General features: G+C 37.7%; 1 protein-coding gene across 2 annotated transcripts in view; it reads left to right on the forward strand.

The window, feature by feature from the left end:
- Positions 1–20,977, forward strand: part of LOC138182836 (glutamate receptor ionotropic, kainate 2) — a 149,232-nt gene that overhangs the window by 54,396 nt on the left and 73,859 nt on the right. The window contains exon 1 of one of the 2 annotated variants that reach the window (XM_069119106.1): positions 19,526–20,014. The exons of the other annotated variant lie outside the window; for it this stretch is intronic. The gene's annotated coding sequence lies outside the window, so the exon portion shown is untranslated. Of the gene's footprint in view, positions 1–19,525; positions 20,015–20,977 lie in introns of those variants that run through there. 2 annotated transcript variants of the gene reach the window in all.

Below are 20,977 nucleotides of genomic sequence, written 5' to 3' on the forward strand. Positions count from 1 at the left end.
TTAAAATCATCAACTTTTTTGGACTGAATATATCATTTATTTTTTCAATTGAACGATATTGAAACTAGTTCAACGGCTTACAACATCGTAGCCTTGAAATGACCTCCATGGTGTTCCCGAGGCATTTCATTATAACTAAATGCAAATTGATTATAGAATTCTCAGTTGCTTTTCCTTTATCTTTAAGCTTCAACAAAAATGGAAATAATATACAGGGTGGTCGGTAACTGGTGGTACAAGCAGAAAGGGGGTAATTCTGCGCGAAAAAAGAAGTCGAAAATATAGAATAAATTTTTTCGTTTGAGGCTTTGTTTTCAAGAAAATCGACTTTGAATTTTCGCTCGGTACGCGTGCACTTCATCACGTCTCGTTATAACGGATCTCGCTGTAGATCGTTGTCTCGATGGAAAAATTTGAAAAAAAAAAAAAAGATTTTTGTTCTATATTTTCGACTTCTTTTTTCACGTAAAATCACCCCCTTTCCGCTTGTACCACCAGTTACCAACCACCCTGTAGATGACTATAGTTAGCAAGACTTCTTAAGAATTGTGGATCTTAATTGCCGTAATAAAAGTAAAGGAACAGTAAGGTTACACTTACAATTCCTATTAAAATAGTTTTAGAATTATTTAATAAACGATTGCCAGGATCTTCGTCGATATACATTTGCACGCGTCTCAGCACTCTCTTTGTCTCACCATCAACTATAACACACTGCCAACGGAACAATTACATTCATCTGTTTTTCGAGACGCCGCGCATACACATACTTCCACACATTCATATTCACATACGTTTGTCACTACTACCCGGCTAATCTAGTCTAGCACACAAAATTATACATATCTCAATAAGACTCACGGCTACACATTTCTGTAGTTTCTGTAATGTCTAACATCGAGAGCACATATTTACAGTATCACAGTTTGCAGCTTTTATATGTTGCGTTTTTCGGTGTTGAGGAGCAAGGAAAGGATCCTGATTGCCCTAGGTAATGGGCAAAATGTAATGTTGGGACACGTGCAAAGGTCAGGTCAAAGCCTAACGGTTCACTGTCAGGTAGTATGGAATGACGTGGATTTGCGTATGGTCGTTGTCACAAACACTTCGTCGATTTCACCAACGATAGTGAGGTCCCTGTATAGATCCGTTGTGGTTGCGTGACGTCGATGGAGCAGTTAGGCTCCCCCTGATGACCCAACCGAATCGGGTCTTTTGCAGATACAAGTCGGTATCGTTTGATTGATTGATAATTTGTCCGCCGCATAGTGATGAAAGTGTTGATCCCGCGCTCAATAAGATGTCGATCGGGCCAGGCTTATGGAATCTTGGATGGGCTCGTTGGAGATTCCTGGGTATTTGGATCATTGATCTACGGGTTGATCTGGGACCAATGTCGCTATTGCCGGTGTTACCAAAAACGTCAATGTACATTTGTATGTGCCTTCCATGGAGGTTATCGTGGCCGTGATATGGAGCTTTGCAGTCGTCTTTAGGGTATCAAGGGCTCCGATTGGGATCGAACATTTCCAATGCTTTAAGCTGAGTGATTTGACAAACTTTTCGATCATGAAGTTCATGGTTGAGCCGGTGTCTAGTAGAGCTCTACATCGGATTGGTTGTGTCTTGTGATTAAAAATGTTCATTTGGGATGTGACTAACAAGTCGTGACGCACTGGGTCAGATGGAGACGTAACCAGTGAGTCGATCTCTTTCGAAGTCGTGGGCTTTCGTTGAAATTGTTTCCTCTGTCCTTGAGTGTTAGATGTGGGTCTTGGAGTAAATTTTCGACCTCTCCGCGGAAACAAGGGTGGTGTTTGATTACATGGTGGTGTTGATATCGGCCCGGAACCAGTGCCTGATTCACATTTTGTCGGTATCGACGTCGATGCTTGTTGTACGCAACTTAGATGACGGCTTACCCCCATTACTAAATCATCATACTGGTCCGCTATTTCGAGGCCGAGAGGTATGTTCCTCTTCGTCTAATTTTAGTATCTCGTGGTGGTTGGCTTCAAATCCCGTCCAAACTTCTTTCAGCCGCCTCTCAATAACTATTAAGTCAGACTCTCCCTGATGATTGGATTCTTCGTATTCGTCCAGACATTTCGATAAACATGTGAGTCGAGCGATATAATAGCCTCGGATTCGACGCAAGGCGGTGAGTCTGTCTACGCTTGTCATTGTTGCCGCGGATTTCACTGATTATATAAATATTCGGAGATACTCGTGGGTTATTATAATGTCATTTACAATCGGGTTCAAAGTGTTCGACTCGTATAGGTATTAGCAACTTGTCGCGTGGTGACTAAGTTTTTGACTCTTTTCGAAGTTGGTGTTTGAATGTTGATTCCTTCAGAGTTGGTGTTTGACTCTTCTCTCGCTGAGATTTGACTGACTGTCCGCTCTCATGTAATTGCGGAGGAAAGCTCGGTGTGGGTGTGATTTTTGAACGAAGAAAGCGGATTCGTTGTTCAAACTTTTCGTTAGGAAAAGTGAGGGTAACGATCCACGATGTCCATTGGTTATAGCCAACGTTAATGAATGAAGATAGGAGGAGGAAACCTCCTACGAATGTGGCTCGTGTGTGACTTGTTCATGGGAAAAGCCTGCTTTTCCCATTAGGTTTGTGAGAGCGCACAATAAACCTAAGGATTGCTCTAAGGACCACCCATAAACCGAAAATGCTTACAGGATTAAGTTAAAAGATCCAGTTTATAGTGGGGCCTTAGGTTTATTGAGGGTCTGAATGACGGTACGCGGACCCTTGGCGGGCAGACCACGAGGGACATCGCACGGACCATCTCACGCGACGTAACACCCATATCGTTCTTCATATTTCTCTTGCTTTATTTATCGCGCAAGCGCTTCGTGGTTGAATTGCAAAATATACAATAAAACATGGCCAATTACTTACCAGTTTTATTCGCGGAAACTACGTAAACTAAATCATCGTGAAGAAATATATTTGCAAATTAGGACGAAGACTCAGAAATGGATTCATAGGTTGAATTTAAAAAATTTCTTTTTTAAATTCTGTTATGTTTCACGAAAAGAAGTTAGTTTGTATTGTTTACGTTAGAGGTCGCTTTTTAAATAATGTACAAGGGGAAATTGATAGGGTACTTATGACTTTTTAATTAAACGCTTATAAATCACACAAATAGTAAACGAAATGGAATTTGATAAACATAGTGCCACTGTAATTAACTAATAAATTTACGTTCCAACAAACATAGACACGCGGGCATGTAACGTACAAGAGACATTTGTTGCAACTGCAGCGTGTACATTAATTGCTTCACGGTTTAGTTCGCTTTACATAATTATTCCTGCAATAAAATATCAGAGTAATTGTTGCCAGCACAATAATACGGTTCCCATTGCGCGATCGTTAACGAACTGCAAAGCGTTCACGGCTGTAAGTACTGTCTTCCATAAATTCTGAATGACAAAGATACTGGATACATTTCGATACGAATTGATCGTATTGTAATTTGTAGAATTGTTACGATAGCGATAACGATTTTAACAAACCGTTCTATAAATTACATTCAACGATCGTTTTATATTCAACCATTTTTCATGATTCGTTTTGCACATACAGTTTTATCAACGATTAATATCAGAGTTTACCTAACATTTATTATTTTCGAACAGAATGAAGGGAAATTTTTTCTCAGAATGAAACTAATCGAAGAATTCCATGAATTCTGTGAGTCTTGATATGACGACGTGTTGCTCAAAATACGGCTGAAAATTGTATTTTACAAATTTCATATATAACTCTTCTTAACTCTTCATACATACGCTTTTTAATTTTGTTTTGTTTGAATTATCTTCGAGTTGTATCTTTTTATCATTGGAACATTTCTTAACTTTGAAGAGAACAAAGAATTGTTATTGATACGCGTGATTTTTCGGTGAGCGTACATAGATGTCTGTAACTGGCTGTAAATATTACGTTATTTTGCGAGAAGGAAAATTATCATAAATGAAAGAAGGAAGAAGGCAAAGCTTGAAAGTAAAGAAAGTTCAATCAAATAGAAGAACATTTTCGTTTGTTCGCCGGTTATTTGAGAATTGCTCGCCCTGCGATCCGAATAAACACTTGTATTGCATTCCCTCCTTCCTTCCTTCCTTACTATGCACAAAACTTCTGATTTTCCCCTGCTTTGCGCGCTTAGCTTTCGCTTTACAATCCAAACATCTCCTACTAATTTCCCAATTATGAATAACACGTAGCGATCATTACAACCATCCGATTTATCGTTGGAAAATAACTCAATATTCAAAATATGAATATAGCATTCAGGCAATTGATTATTCTGTCGACTAGTCGATTTGTACACAGGAATATTTAATTTGGTTATAAATGCTTAAATAACGCGAATCCCACGTCAACGTGTATATTTCGTTTGCGTTAATAATTATCCTTCGATGTTGTTCGTGAAACGAACGTAATAGATATTGCCACCTAATGACAAAATCCGCAATCACTTAGTTGCCAACCCAATACAATGGCTCACGAAAATATTCGAACGCCTACAGAAATATTTAATGCTACTTTTAATGTATTATGTGTATACATATACACACATACTAAATACGTAAAAGTAATTTATGATAAATGTTGAGATACTTTCGTGAGCCAGTTCAATGTTTTTGCCTAAACTTTCCACATTGAGAAGGGAAAAAAATTCACGTAGACAACTTCACTGCCCGCAGCGCAAAAACAATAGAAATTCTTTACATCATTCGACAAATGCCCTATAATTTCGCGTCCAATTTCTCGTTAATTCATCGGATCGCTCAGTTCCGTTTCGTACTGTTCTTCGCGTATGCGAATAATTGAGATCCGTGGAACGCACCGGTCTTCCCCTATCCCCTCGAGAAATTATGCCATTATCGTGCAATTTTTTACCTCGCAAGATATTTCACAAGACGTTTAAGATGACGCGTTGCGTCGAATTTGCCGGTTTGGCGATTCGACGAACGAGCCCCGTCGGGGAAACGATTTTAAAGAAGCCGCGCGACGGATACGATTAAAAAACGCAGGGTAAAGAAGAAAGGAAAGAAGCGATGGACAGAATGAGCGAAAAGAGCGCGAGACATCGCAGGAAGAAGAGGAAGGGAAAATGATTGTTATTAAAAGCCACGAAAGCGCGAGCTACGAGTCAATCTCTCCCTGGCCGGACTTTTGCCCAGCGACACGGAAAAATTTCGCTGCTCTTTCGGTCTCGCGCTTAAGTCGTGCTCCGGGCACGTACATCAAGAACTACGACTATTAAGGAACAAAAGGCGGAAAAGGAACGAGAGCAGAGGCGTACTCAGAGATATGGAGACGAGGAGGCTGGATAGAGAGTGAGAGACACGGATGAAAATTAAAGAAACGGCGAAAGAAACTCATTGTTAGAGTGAAGAAAATGAGAAAAACACGGAGAACCGAGAAGGGGGCGGCTGTAAGGATAAATATTAAATGGAACTGCAGAGGGGGAGAGTGCACGGTGAAAAGTTGATAGAGATGAAGATACAGAACGATAATATAAAATGTACCCCGAAAAAAAAGGGGAAGAATGAAGAAAGAAAGTCATGGTCGTGTACCGGAAAAGAAAGAAAGAAAAGGATGGATAAAAACTTCGAGATGGTTAGTATGAAGAAACAGATATACACGCGGGAAAAAATGAAACGGGTAACATTGGTGTTAGCGGGAGAAAAGAAGACATTCGATGAAATAATAGTATAAGCGAGACAGGAGAAACGAAAAGGGAAAGAAGAGAGTGTAGAAGCCATAAAGTCTGGCCACGAGAATTTCATATTCCCCTTCTTTAACGCGTTTCCTCCAGCAAGGGGGAAACTCGGGAGCCAGAGCGAGGATCTTAAACACGAAAGTTTACCCGCTGAAGTGGCTACCTCACTACGACCTATGCCCTTGCTCAGAATTTACAAGTCCTTAAATCCTGCCACCACCGAGAGGGTTGTTCGAAGGTGTTAAATTCTTCGCGAATACAAGTTTTGTTTCTCGTATCGTTGATAACAACGCTAACTTCTCTTAAGATCGTTCAAAACGTTCCTTCTCTAAATAAAATAGCAGTCGATAAAAGAACTCGTTACAGAAACTGATCTTCTATCATAAATGACACGCGAATATGCATGCGTTTATGGAAAATTTAAGCGTGCAAAAAATTCATAGAGCTCACGTAATACAGAAAATGTACGAAAAGAATATCTAAAAAGATCTTGTTTATTTACGTTGGTAAAAATATTCAAAAATTTGCAGAAACATCAGCAGTCTAATAGTCATAAAAGTGATAAACTTAAATCTACGAAGCAAAATTAGACGTATAGCAATAGACAACGTAAGGTCTAGCATTTCTGATAGATGACGACGTTGGGCGATACAGAACTGTGAAGAAGAGCATTGGCCGATGATTGATAGTGAAAAATACGAACGTGTTTGCACGTGGAGAAGCCATTAAGGCGACCAGTTAAACGAGCGTGCCTGTTTTACGAAACAAAAAAGATTCGCCAGCTTCGGCCATCAATAAGACGTTACATCCAATATGCGCGCGTTTTTCGATAGACGTTTAAGGTTATTTTGTCATTTCGTCCCGTGGCGTGAAACAGGATAAAAATCGATAGAAAAATGAACGGTGGTTCACACGAATCTGGCATTAAAAAATGCTTCTACTGTTCGATTTATGGAGTTTCAATTAAGATAAACAAACCGACGATGACGTCGTGAAAAAGCCGCCGACTAAATGTTTTCTGTTTCAAAGTTCCCTTTTCGCTCGTTGCGAATTCATTAACCGCGAATTATTAGTGGATAAACGGTGCTTTCGGGTTCTGAAACGCGTAGATTTGGTAGCATGATCGATCAATGAATTATCGCTTTCGCGAGCGCAGTCAGATAATCGAATAAATTTGTAACTCGTCGAAGCTTTGAAACGTTTACCATTAGTAGTATATAACGAAACAACTCATAGAGTAATTACTAGACTTCGAATGCACATGTAAATTGTAATTTTTATGGTTGCAAGCGAATAAATAAGATTATTTCGCCTACTAAATATTATAATGAATATCATACTTTGGATTTATATATTTCTGTATATTATTGTGTCGTAATCTTTTTTGTCCTGGCTTCGTACGTATTAGAAAATGTTCACAATTTTGTACAATATCTTTGCCTTTCGAAAATTCTCTTTATTTTCTGATACGCTTAAAATTTCGTAGCTTTTCAAGCTTAGAAAAAGGGACAAACATTACAACTTAATATATACATTCTGTGTTTTGCATCTTTCAATTTTTCATAAATCTATAAAAAATTTGCATTTTACTGATTTGTAGCGGTACTCGACAGTAAACTTTCCAACGGCTTCTGTCCCGTGGCTCGCTACACAAAGGCCCTAAAAATTCTACGGACGAATGTCGATACATCCTCACAGAATATTTTTAGCTAACCTAAGACCTGCTATAAATCTGAGGATTTATTTACCTAAGGTTCTCCAATGGAACAAATAGTCTTTGTCTTAACAGTCCCTAAATCTATCACCTATTACGGGAAGATACGGGAAATCTGCTTTTCTCGCGTACGATGCTTCCCGCTATCAACTTTCTCTCAAGAACGGTTAGCATCCTTCTCCAACCACCAACACAGAAATTAACCAATTAACAGCAACGTCCATTTCCCTCACTTTCCGAATGAAGACTTTTCCTCAACGAATTCGATGATCTCGTATCCTTAGATGCACCCCATCATAGTTTTCCTTTGCAGCATCATCGTGACGGAAAGTCAGTCGTTAGACGCCTGTTGGTAGTTAGCAGTAATAATTGATCCGAGTTTCTCGACATCTTAAGCAATCATCTGAGGTGGATAGGTCGTGATAGTGCGCTAACTGTTGGCTGTGTGTAACTCCGCTGGTGTGTGTTCCGCTGGCTGAGATAGGTTTTGCTGCGGATGTAGATGTCGCTGTTGGGGTACCGTTGTTTCTTCTAATGTAAGAATCGTGGAAGAAAAATCGGAACACGGTCGCCGGGATTTGAACCTGGGTCCAGAACGTTCGTAACCTAAGGCGCTTTTTTTTCGTTTATTAAAACCAAGTTACATATTAATACATTTGGGTATTCACAATAAACTATGAATTTGATAATATGTGTTAGGCAAAAGTACCGATACGCAACGGTACGACATAGCCATACTATATTATGTGTCGGCGCTTTACATTTTTTTGTGTTAAGATCTAATCTTTGGATTTAAGCCGCTGGGGAGCGGAGCTTTTATGTAATTTTGTTTTTGGTTGATTTTTCTGTCCTGAAAACTTGGTCGCAAAACAAGACGCTTCGGTAGTCTACTTTTTGGGTGCTGTATAACTTTGGGGTGAGGCAGAATGATAGGGAGGGGGAGGGGGATTTTAAATAGGTTTATTTACAATATTTACAATATTTACAATGATTACACCTGTGTTATACAGGGGCAGAATTGAGTTCTGTCGGTTTAATGATTTTCTCTATTATTTTATTATGGATTCGGTATCCACCAATATTTTCTTGTTTTTTCGTGTTTGTCTTTAGTGTCTTTTAGAGGGAGAGCCATGTTGTATCTCCACCTAGTGTCTGCGGTTTGTCCGTTTAAATTTTCTTCGTAGAGTATAGTTTTGGCCCCTATTTTTCTTTTTATGTGATAAATTATTGGAATATTATTTTGGTCTTGGAGGTAGTGTTTTTTGTCTAGGTATAGGAAAGTTTCTGGGGGGATGTAGCCTGTTACCAGAGTGTTTTTGTAATATGCGTCATTTGGGAATAAGCAACTGAAGATTAAGCTATTTTGTTTTTATTTTTGCCGTTTGCGCGAAGTGGTTTCTTATTAATTTTAAGATGTGACAGTCTATGCGGTGAATGTTGGCTAGGTCGTAGATTATTTTGTTTTTAACATATTTTTTGAATCCGCTGTGTTGAGTAAGTACTCAAGCAAGCTCTGATGCATTTTCTTTCGAATATGCGAATTTTTTCCATTTGGCAGGCTGATATGTTGTACCAGATTGGGCAGCCGTAGGTTATGATCGGTCTGATTAGTGTTTGGTACCACAGGATTTTTACTTTGCTGTTGAGATGTTTGGAGTAGAATAATCTTTTTGTGTGCCAGAATGCTTTGCTGGCTTTGGAGAGTTGTATTTCGATGTGCTGCTTATAGTTTAATTTTTCGTCTATATTTATGCCTAGGTATTTTACACAGTTTTTGTGTGGTATGAGCTCCCCTTCGTTTGCTTTTTCCTTTAGTTGAAATTTTGTACCGTGTTCTCTTTCTATTGGGCCGATTTTGCTTGATTTGGGTCTAAACAGTATGGTTTCGCATTTGCTTGCGTTGGTTTTTAGTTTCCATGTATTGTAGTAATCGTTAATTTTCTCAAAAAGTTCTTGCAGTTCCGTTTTTATTGTTTTGGTTTTGCGGCTTGTTACGTAGATGATTAGGTCATCTGCGAAGGCTATGGAGCGTTTATGGGTAGATGTATTGAGATGTAAGAGGTTTAGTAAGTCACTATTGTAAATACTGAAAAGTAACGGGGAATTTACCTTGTTGTAGACACTGCGCTGCCGTCGTCCGATTCTAGTTAGTGTCGAGTGATGGTATTTGCTGTCGAGTGCTACCACACATCATCCGAATTTGTATCGTGCATCGAAACGCATCGACCAAAAGTCGAACTTGTAATCGCGAATCGCGAACCGCTAATAGTAATTGCGAGTTCTATGCAAAATGTACATATAGAGTATATGTTAATAAATATATATTGTTAAATATACTCAAGTGTTTCTTTCGCACCTATCACGACCTATCCACCTCAGATTATATACGAATCTCGTACTTTTTTCTAATTCGACTGTATTTCTCATTGTAGCATATTTTCTATTAACTATTGTTGACAAAGTGAAGTTGTTATTAATTATTCTGGTTGATTAAAACGGAAGAAAGCAAGATGCCGTTTTGATTTCGGTGCGACGTAAATCGTTCCCACACTGAAGTTCCAGAAACAGATAAGGAAAATTTAGTTAGCTCCCATCTGGTATCAGATCGAAGAAATAGTATATATAGTTCGTATAACTAAATACGTGACTGCACATTATAATAAATTCAACTTACTGTCGTTGGGAATTCAACTGTTTTCCACTTCTCACGAAGTTCAACGGAAGATAAAGGATAGAGTACATAAAGTTTCAGACAAACGACTGCTACTACCAACCAGATACATTTTGAAACAACCACGCGTGTTATCTTGACACTGGTCCAAATGTAAAATATGTATAATAAGAAATATTTAAAACCGCATAAAAAGAAAGATACATCTACGTGCTATAACAAATATGGTACAAAATTTCAATAAATTATATTTATTGTAGAATTTGTATAATTTTCAAGTAATTGTTTCATATTCATTGAAAAGCTGAAGTATTTTAGCTTTCAGTCATGTCTCCATATAAATAATTATACTCTATACATATCGTTGATTCGCTACAAGATCGCCTATTTTAAAATATCTGTAAGTATCAACTCTAAAAGTGAACAATTTCATTATTTTATCTAAAAAAAAATTATATTATTTAATAAACAGAATTTCAGAATTCAAAAATTATTTCAGTTCTGTTTTTAATAGTAAGATTATTAGATATTTTCAAAACTCAAAGATTATTATCTAAATCGTAATAGAAAGAATTATTTTTCACCATTAAATGGTCGTGTCTGTAATTTCCTGAAAAATGTATTCTTTCTAACTACATCACTCTTTTATCAAACCAACAACAAATAATAGGTCGTTTATCTTGATTTATTAATGTTACACATAACAAGTAATGTTTAATTTCACAAGATTTCCAACCTTAAAAAAGCGACAAAAGAAACATCAAAATTATTTGGCAAACGGTAACAAGATCGTTGTGCGCCAATTGAACTCCAAATGATTAATTGAAGATTGAATTAACGCGGCGTGGAATACAATATTCACACGGGAGTGTGACTTCATTTATTTTGTCGTTCTCGGTTATTAAGCAATTAGTTCTTTTGCTGCACGACTTCTCGTGTTTAATTTCCTCCTCCTATTCTTGGCTGTACTTAATCGAACATTTCTATGTATACATTTATCTTTTCTCTGCCTTCTTTTGCCGTTTTCTTCCTCGTATGGCCCTTGGCACACAAAATTACGCAACACACAGAGGAAAACTTCTCGTTGGTTCCCGCAAACTTCCGCGGCTACGGAATACGCCGCAAAAACTTTCGCACAAGAATTCTGAGCCAGTCGGTGATATAGTACAACGGACTTTAATTTTCCTAGGGCGCGGCGGTACTCAAAATTTCTATCCAAGTTTTACAATTCAACGGGGCCGCCCCTTCGGCCAGTAACCAATGTGAATCACGGTGAAACAATCGGAAAGTTAGCGCTGGTAACTACCCCAACCGAGGAAATTACGTTCGCAGCGAAACTTCTCTCGGGACGGCAGTATGGAAAAACGTCGTTGTTGCTGCAAATTGAACCATACTGCTGTGCGACAACGTGCCGTGGATTACGTGCCACTTTGATAAGGTTTTAAAACTACGCATAAGTATTTGGACACCTGGTGCAAATCGATGAAAATGTTGATATTTTTATTATGTTTCCGACGTTATGATAAAATAATCTCCCCCTACTGTTAATTCTTTATTTTTCGCTATCACTGGGATCAAATGTTCTACTAAATTTAAACTGAAACAATTACATCTCCATCATTTATATTATACGTTTATCTCCAATATTTCTTTATTTGTAGTAGTTAATGTTAATTATCCTTTTTATCAATATCTCCTAACTGTATATAGTCCTTTATGATAACATCAGAGATGAAAATTAAATTTGAATATTTTATATATTTAGATACTCGGCATGTTAAAAACAGCATCTAATAATTGTATATTTATTTTAACGAAAAGCAACAATTGATATCTGACACTGGCGTATCAAAAACAAAGACTATATATTCTGTCTGTATATTGTTAACACTGTTATAAAATGTTGCGAGGACAAGAAAAGTGTGAAGTAAGAAAAATGAAAAAGATCATTTAGTTCAAACGATGAGCGAACGAGTAGTAGAGTGAGCCACTCAGTAGAGTAAGACTTCCGGAAGATGGAAATCTTGCAACGTACGAACGATCGGTTTCGAGAAGAGATTCGTGTCGGGATAGTACGAGTCGAGATGCTTACTATTGTAGCGGCCCATGGCCGTAGAGAAAGTTCCAGGGTTGAAGCACATGTGTTGGTCACATGGCTCGCGAAATGACGTCTGAGGACAAGATGACGTAAAAGAATAAATGCTGGGACTTACTAAAAAAACCCATGGGCCTTCGAAGAGAAGATTTATTGTTTTCTTGCCTACGGGTTCTTCCATCCCCACCTCGGAAGAAAACTTGCTCTTCCGAGGACCCCGGCACCCTATAAAAAGGCAAACGAGGAAAAATGCGAGATAGTCGACCATAGTGCATCATAGTCGTTTCTTAGTTGTTCATAGTCGTTCTTAGTCGCTGGTGGTCAACAAAATTTGCGAGGATGACACCATGTGCCAGGAAAATCCGCCTGTCAGACGTGCGCGACCAAGTGAACCAAGCGCTGAGACACCGTGTGGCCCAACTTACTATGTTGAGACGGTCAGGATGTCTGGTGAACATCGACCCTTCCCCAGAAGAAGCAATGACCGCAAGGTTGCTGTTGGACCAGGAGCCGGGAGAATCCCCGAGAGACATGGGAGCACACTGGTTGGAGCTAGGTTACCTCGATCCTGAATAATCGCTACTCTTGCAAAATTCTTTTTTTGTTTGTTATATGTATTGTTTTATGTATATATTCGTATTTTTGTATATACAGGGTGGTTGGTAACTGGTGGTACAAGCGGAAAGGGGGTGATTCTACGCGAAAAAAGAAGTCTAAAATATACAATAAAAAGTTTTCGTTTGAAACTTTGTTTTCGAGAAAATCGACTTTGAATTTTCACTCGGTACGCGTGCGGTATGTTATAACGGATCTCACTGTAGATCGTTGTCTCGATGGAAAAATTAAAAAAAAAATTTTAAAAAAATATTTTTATTGTATATTTTCGACTTCATTTTTCGCGTAGAATCGCCCCCTTTCCGCTTGTACCACCAGTTACCAACTGTATATTAGTATTTGTAGCGGCACACGAGTCAGAGGACAATTCAAATCCTGTTGTTGTTTTACCTCGGAGTATCAAGATCGTTAGGTTACAAGTAATGTAAGAACAAATAAACTCCGGGCAAAACAATGTCGCCGCTACATACAACCGTCAGACGTAGACGAATTCGAATTTTCCGGTTTTCCCCCGACCAGTATAAAAAAACGGACGCGATCGCGAGCAGAGGAGTTTTCGAACAGTATCGAAGAGCATCAACGAGTATAAATGAGTATCGAAGTGAATCTACAGAGTTTCTCCGAGTATTTATCCAGTATTTATTCCGCGACTTGTATTTGTACCAACGACTCACAAATTCGTCTGTAAATAATTCATTTATTTATTTATTCAAAATATATTTGACGGACTGCGACAGCAATATTTTGCTCTCGTTATTTCGCTCAACCTAACAACGACCAATCCTCCACATATTATTATTGAATAAAAACTAATACAAATTTCCTTGCCATTCATACGATAAGTCTTACAATATTAAATTTCAGATATCTTTTAAACTAATCAATTTTCGAGTCAAGTACATGTATACTCTTCTGTAGGGAATAGTAAACTGCATTGACTGGTGTCTAAAAAAATGTATCGTACTATTTAGAAAAACAAAGACTACCCTAAAGTCTCGAAAGTGCATCTACCTAGATAAGATCTGCGACCATCGCCAGATATCCCTCTCGAAATAGGACAAGTTCTATTTGAAACTCTTTTTTCGAATAATGTACAGTTTAGATTTTAGACCGATTAAAATGGGACATCCAATGTATATATAAGTTATGTATATATGGAGACAAGACCATCACAATTACATTATTGAATTAATTTACGAATTAAATAATGAATACTATGTTATGAATCTGAAAATGTATATAGAAGTTACAAGATATTTATTACATATACTTTGCAAAATCACGAACCCTAAACTAGTCATAACAAAAAGTCACCGTTAACTTGGCTACGTTCCGGTAAGTCTGTCAGTTATTGCTGTACAGGCACGGCTTTGCAAGCCTTCCTGGTGTCCGTAGAGCAACCACACACTATGGCAAACCCGTCAGTTTAGTTGAACATGGCATCGTGTGATGGCGGGATATCTTAGCGTTACTAGACTTATTATTAGCTACAAAAAGGCGTGTTAAACATAAAATAAAACGTGATACAGTGAGTGTAGAAAGTATTCATACCCACTTTAAAACGGAATAAATTTTCCAAAATTGGTCCAAACAACTTGATTCTATCTTTTTTTCTTTTCTTTTTTGCGAAGTTGGAAGGAGTAGTTTATAGCATGACGAGCAACGAAAATTTTGAAAAAGTTGCAATTGGTCGGAGTCGAGAAGAAAAAAGTAAAAAAGTAAAAATCGTGTTTTACAACTTTTTTATCTGTGCCTGTAGAAAACTTAAGAAAATGACCTAAAGAAAAGTTAAACAAGAAATTTTGAAGATTTATGTCAGTTATATGTATAATGAAAATTTTATGTATCACCGTATATGGTGTAAAGAATGGCTGAAGAGGAGAGAAGCTTATTCACATCTTGTTAAATGAATTACGGTTTCCACCTAAAGATTGGCATAGTTATTTACACACGAATGAAAGAACCAATGTAATATTCCCCTCTTTAGTTATTCCATTAATTTAAAAAACTGGTACTGTTATTAGAAACGTCATTTCACCGTACGGCAGATTAACTACGACTCTAAGATTTCTTGCTACTGGAATAAGTTACTTCAAAATTTTCAAGAATAGTATCATCTAAGACTTTCCCAATAAAGATTATTTAAAGATACGAAAAAAAAATAATTTTCTTTTTACTAAGATTTATTACTTTACATATCAGTATTAAAATTAGATACAAACGAGCTTGCGGAATTTTCCGAAGTGGAAGGATGTACTGACATGGCAGTTGCAAAGTACACTTGTTGTTGGTAATATTGCATTGGTCTGAGTGTGGGAGTTACTGTTGGTCCTGACAAATTAATTGGTGGGATATTTAAATTGCTCATTTCAGCTTGAAACAAATGTTCTCTGATATAAGTCTTTGTTGTTTAGACAGACCGCGTAATTTCATGACAACGTTTTTCCCACAGATATCAAAATGAACCTCTTCATTTGGTGGACACCTAAAATGATTTTTAACAGCTAGTAGTACTTTATTCGTTAGTCGTTACGTTGATATCTATAAACTCCTGTTTGGTTGTGTTGGATGATTGTATTCAGGTGTAGATGCAGAAGTTAATGGAACTGATGCTGACAAATTATACGGATAAAGTGATTTATTGCTATATTTCTACAGTATATATATATTTCGTTCCTTTTAGTTTCCGCGCACAGAAGGAGAATGATAGAATGAAGCCAAATTTGTTTAAGGAAGGTGGAACTTTTCGCTTTGTTTTGGAGTAATCGATGGGAAACATGTTGAGATCATTCCTCCAAATAGCAATGGGTTGGAATTTTATAATTATATGAAGGTCGACAAAATTAATACATAATTGTAGATCTAAAAAAAGATCAATATTGTTGTAATGGTAAGTATGTATTATACAATTTTTTAATTAAATCGGTGCAGAATTTTTACTCTCGATCAGAATGTTTTAATCGAGAAAATAAGAAAGATGGATTTATTGCATCAGAGCTTCACACAAAAGACTAGTATGGAAGGTTTTGATCGAAGAAATCTATGAAATACAGCTAATACTGCTGAAAAAGAGGATATTTTCTTAGTGATTATTGTAAATTGCTTCATAAATAAAGGGAACATTCCTTGTTTCGACCGTTCGCGGAGAGACGCGATCTCGAAGAAGCGCGTCAAAGGGAGTCGTAAATTCCCGTTATGATTCGAATAATCGACGCCACGAATAGATCGATCCCCTATTTCGATTAGGATAATAGGGGTGGTTAAGTGAGTATAACGCTGATTTTAACAGGTTATAATATATATATTTCCAACAATTAAATAACTTTAATATTGGATACCATTGCGTGTATATTGACTGCCAAACTACGAGTGAGTACGTCTTGAGGCTCCTTTCGTGTTGGCGACTGTGATGACTTGACTTCTTACTGTTACTCGATCTGTTACTCGATCTATTACTCGATCTATTACTCGATCTGTTACTCGATCTGTTACTCGATCTGTTACTCGATCTGTTACTCGATCTGTTACTCGATCTGTTACTCGATCTGTTACTGACTCTTCGCTCTCGTGTCATTACGCAGGAAAGCTCGGTGTGAGTGTGTTTTAGGTACGAAGAAAGCGGATTCGTTGCTCCCACTTTTCGTTAGGAAAGTGAGGGTAACTATCCGCAATGCCCATTGGTTATGACCAACGTTAATGAAGGAGGACGCCTCCTACCAACGTGGCTCGTGAATGACATTGTTCACACGAAAATACTTGCAGGATTAGAGATTCCTGTAAGTGAATAAGATTAAGTTATAAACATTACGTTAAAAAGATTCTGTTTATGATTGTTCCTTAGGTTTATTGAGGGTCTGAATAACGATACGTGGACCCTTGACGGCCGGACAATGAAGGACGTCGCACGGACCATCTCACGCGACGTAACATTCCTCATTCAGCAAAATATTTTCATGAATTAAAGTGGATATATTTGCTATAATGTATATATAATATTCATAAATAATTAAATTATTTTATTTAACTTGTCTAAATTGTGTTTTTATCGTCGTCGCTTTCAATATTTGATCGAGAATTTCGAGGAATGACTTGATCATTCGAGAAATTCAGCACTTTAAAATAGTAGATCTTGGTTCGTACATATAATCTGTACCCCCACTTCGATGATGCTTTCACATTTTTTTAATCCTTTTCGATAGCAGCTTCAAATGTTATTTATTTTCTTTACTGCGCTTCTTCTAATCACAGAAGCGTCAAGCTCTTTTAATTTGATTATGAATTTCGAATACGCTTTTTTTTCACACGATTTTAGCAATCTTTGCGCTTCAAATTCCGTAAGTACGGTTCGCTTTTGTAAATTTCGACGAATTTTTCCACCCATTCTTGATGGGTGGGGGACATAATTTCGTACATTCATTATTATTTCGTATCTTATTGCATGTTTTGATTACGCGTAAATTGTGAACTTTTATTTACGGCGTTCCAACAATTAACAAACGTTGGTACGCACGCTCCGGAGTGTACAGGCTATTTTGGCACAGTCATATCGAATGTTTTTTCATATTTGCTCCGGTTGCCTTCACAGGCTAAAATAACTGCACAGTTTTATCATACACACGTACTTGCGCAACCGTGTCTGTGCAGTCATAACTGACAGACTTACCGGGACGTTTGTAGCCGGCTTTATAGAATGAATGGCGTATCCATGAAATTTCGTGACATCTTCCGGCTTCGTTTCCTTGTCGCAACGATTCAACGAGCAACGGAGAAATTATATTCACCGAATAATTTTAACGTCGTTTGCCACGTATCAAATAACGCCACCGCACAAGTCTAGAAAAATAATTTACATTGTAGCGACAAATAGACGCCTTTGAGAATACTTCTTTCCCTTTCCGGCCGTTATGAAAGTTTTCGCTCTTAAAATCGACGCGCGAACTTCTGTCACGTGTAATTCCAGCAGGCTCTTTTCCGCAGACTTGGTCGAGTTTGAATTTCCTACGCGAAGGTGCGACGCCTTTTTAAAAAATCGTAATCCTCGTTAAATTACTTCCTGCATATGCGGACCTATTAAAGGGCCACAGTTACTTTAACTTTGACACTGCATGACTGCGGAACCCAACTCACTCTGGAGCAATTAACTTGGGACTGCGTCGATAGAAACGCATCGCACCGCGTACGAGCGTGTTTGTTTTTGCAGTTAACCAATTAACGCGTGTCAGCATCCCAACCGAGGGAATCAATGAAATTGCAATTAACCGTCGCGTGGTATAAGTAGATAATATCCAGGTGCAACTCCAGAGGCTCGCGAGAGGAATAGATGAAACATATCATTGGAAATCCTTCGTAATCGCCACTTAATTGCTCTCCGTAGGTGTTTCCAACAATGCGAAAACACTCCGGTGCTTGCTGTATTCTTCGTGTTTCCAGTTTCGCTGAATTTCTCTGGACTAGTCGTATAAATTCTTGCGTACAATATCTTTTGTAAAATATCGTTGATAAATTAGGTTACGATTTCGACTGTGAATCGTTTTTATATTTGAAGATTGCGAAGATTACGAAGAAAGGTGATGAAATACGTTTTTATTATTTTTTATAAAAGAGTAATTTTACAAATCATTTTATCGTGTTATACCATGAATTCGTCCTGTTTTTATAAACATATCGCATATATTATACTGGACGAATTTATGTCACAACCCAATATTATTATTAAGTCATTTCATTTATACGATGTTACATTATAAGTCATATTTCTTTTTTATATGAGAAGAATTTTAAATTCCAATTCATTTTTATGCCTTTCTCACGTGATCTTCATTTTCAGATCGATACTGCCCGAGCGACTGCTTTTTGACCTGATTAGCGATAAAAATTTTATTTTCACACACCGCTGAAGTGTCAGGATTTTGAGTTGAAAGCTCGGTTTATCGAGCGTCGAGAGGTTTGAACGTAAGAATAGATGGTAAAATGTAAAATCCTTTTTAGGTTATGCACTCTTGAGAAGCACATACGTTTAGATGCATTGCTTGATATACGGGGTGTTCATAATGAAATTCTTGGCCACATTTCATTCTTATGTTTATTACGGTATTACTTTACGCCATTTTTCAAACATTTTATAGATTCGTTGGAAAGGCCTCCATTTTTCCTACAGTTTTTCAACTTCCTCGTTCTGCCCTCCCCGCGTTTGTGACACATTCGAGCTACATTTTATGAGTCCGGCTTTCTACTTTCAATTTCATATTCTTTCTACGCCCGATGAATGTAGTGCACAACATTCAAGGATGAAATACTACCATTTTTCTACCGCGGTATAACATTTCAACACCTTAAATCGATTGAGCAAAATACACACCTATTCATTCTCGAGCCTCATTATCAAGATTCAGTTCACACGTCTTATTATTCCTCTCATTTACCAAAATTTATCTACATTCGTTCATTATGTTTGTCTCGTCTTACTTAGCCGACCCAATGAACGCGCTCTTAGCCTCACTCTACGAAACCGATGAATTTGACGAAAATAAATATGTGTCGTAACACAACCACGTGGCGTCCAATTAATTTCCCGCTTCTCGCGGTTTCTTGCGTATCTGTAGTTTCGCAGCTGCGCAAAAAGCCCCGGCGCAGTTTATAATTCAATGACTCGGTAATTTTACGTTCAACAACTAAAAGCATTTCGACCGCATAATAGTTTCATAATTGGAGTGCCTCCGGCAAGGGAATTTTTAATCGAATTTTGCAATTCCCCTCTGTAATTCGGTGCCTTGTTAATTTGATCGAGACGCCCGCGAACGATAATCGAACAACTAAAAGGAAATCGAACGAATGAATAAACTCGGATGTGCACGAGGAGAATCGCGACGCGTGTTGAGGTATTTCTCGGGGCGAGTCGAGACGGTCGACGTCGGTAGCTGTGTATTTAGGCTGGTCCATGCTAAATTTAAATCAGTTCGTAGCGAGGCCACCGAACGCGATACTCCACCATCCCATTGATTTCCCGTAGCTGTTCGAGGTGTCTCGCTGTTCGAGAATCTTCTGGGGCTGAAATCGAGACGCGGTGAATATTCTTGATTAGTTTGTATTCGAATTGAACACACGGTCAGAAATGGAAGGATGAAGGGAGCCGCGTGTTCCGCGGTGTATGAATGACTGCAAGTAATTAGGTAAGTGTCTCTTTTGCTTTTTGGTTTCGTGTTTGGAATTCGTATTTGGATATATTCGTGGGGTAATTGAAGTGAGTTTCGAGTTCTATGTAATAGAAAATACATATTTCTTGTTAGTTTATTAGTTTTATCGAATGAAATAAGAAATTGTTCGTTTGAATCTACTCGAGGTTCATTTCATGTGTAAAATTTGGTACTGTGATATGTAGCTATTTATTTGTGGTATAGCTAGAATATTAAGCAATTATATAATACTAGATATTAAGTCATTAATAATAAAGAAATAATATTTCTTATTGTTTTATTAGTTATGTCGAGTGTAACGGAATAACGTTCGTTGGGTGGAATATGTGAACACAGTTTCATTCGGGTAGAAACGAAATTTCATTGGACTGCGATTATATTGTTTGCGATTTATCATGCAGAAAATCTGGTCTCGATGTTGGCGCAGATTAAAAGAACAGATCGGACAAAACGATTTCACTTGATCGCTGATACAGTTGGTGAAATTTCGCTTAAAAAGAATAACGTTTTGTGCAAAAAGTTTCATTCGATGTAAAAGCGAGATACACCAACGCTTTGTTAACAAAAAAAAATGCTCGTGGCAGATTCATGACACGCGATATTTAACGAAAAATTTTTCAATACAAATTTCATCTAACAACGAATAAACGATTCACCCTCAGATTACTTTTATTTGGCACAATCATTACCGAGCATTTGAAATATTTCTTCCTTTCGTTCTTCGGAATAAAATTTAGGTTGAAGAGTATTTAATACTTTCGAAATAAACAAGCTAGAAATGATAAAATAGAATGGCATTGAAGAAACAGGAAAAATCGTGGCAGATACTCGTGAAGATTCATCGAAAGGCGCCAGAACACCAGCCTGTCGATAACTGCGAGTTTTCACTCGATCGCGTCGATCGTATCGAAACGAGGCCGTCAGTACGTCTTTAACAAC

Source organism: Bombus flavifrons, chromosome 8 (genome assembly GCF_040668555.2).
Source record: "Bombus flavifrons isolate JBK064 chromosome 8, iyBomFlav1_principal, whole genome shotgun sequence".
Lineage (NCBI taxonomy): Eukaryota > Metazoa > Arthropoda > Insecta > Hymenoptera > Apidae > Bombus > Bombus flavifrons.